This window comes from Trichechus manatus, unplaced genomic scaffold, assembly GCF_000243295.1.
Source record: "Trichechus manatus latirostris isolate Lorelei unplaced genomic scaffold, TriManLat1.0 scaffold00117, whole genome shotgun sequence".
Lineage (NCBI taxonomy): Eukaryota > Metazoa > Chordata > Mammalia > Sirenia > Trichechidae > Trichechus > Trichechus manatus.
In genome coordinates, this window is record NW_004444053.1 from 9180054 (window position 1) to 9181156 (window position 1103).

Here is a 1103-nt window from a genome sequence, read left to right on the forward strand (position 1 = left end):
TATGGGTGCATTGAGTCCATTTACATTCAGTGTAATTATTGATAGATGTGAGTTTGTTGCTGTCATTTTGTAGTGCTTTTTTTTTGTGGTGCTGAGGTTTTCTTTGTTCTTCTTACTCTCCTGTGCTGAGTTACTTTTGTTTGTGGATTTTTTTTTTCATTTCTTTTGTTTTTGTAGATTTTGTTTTTGCTGAGACTTTATGTTTTTCCTTTTTACTTTTATGAATATGTTTATTAACTTTCTTTTTGGTTACCATGAAATTTACCCTTATCTTTCTAAGTTTGAAGCAGTCTATTATTACTTGGTTGCCTTGCCTTCTTCTCCATTCGAAGGTTCTATACCTACACTGTTTATTCCCTCTTTTATTGTTCTGATGTTGTTGTCATTTACTGATTAACTGCCCTGAATCCTTGTTGTATTTCTTTTGGTTTTGGATAGTCCTTGAGAGTTCATTTCCTAGATTGGTGTCTGGCTGGTATGATCCGGCATCCTAGATTCTGCCTGAAATTGTTCTGAGCTGAAATTGTTTGTTCTCAGATCGAAGAACTCCCTGTAATAATTCTTGTAAGTTTGATTTGGTTTTTACATATTCCCTTAATTTCTGTTTATCTGGAAATGTCCTAATTTCACCGTCATATTTGAACGAGAGCTTTGCAGGACATATTATTCTTGGCTGGCAATTTTTTTCTCTCAAGGTTTTATATATGTCATCCCATTGACTTCTGGCCTGCATGGTTTCTGCCGAATAATCTGAACTTAGTCTTATTGTTTCTCCTCTGTATGTGACTTCTTGTTTTTCATGAGCTGCTCTCAGAATTCTTTGTCTTTGGTTTTGGTGAGTGTGATTATGATATGACTTGGTGATTTTCTTTTGGGGTGTCTTCTATATGGGGTTCATTGAGCTTCTTGGATGGCCAGCTTTTCATCTTTTGTGATATTGGGGAAGTTTTCTGTCAGCAGTTGTTCAATGATCCTCTCTGTGTTTTCTGTTTTCTCTCCCTGTTCTGGAACTCCAATCACTCACAAATTTTTGCTTTTGATTGTATCCCACATAACTCTCAGGGTCTCTTCATTTTTCTTTGTTCTTTTTTCTGAGTTTTCCT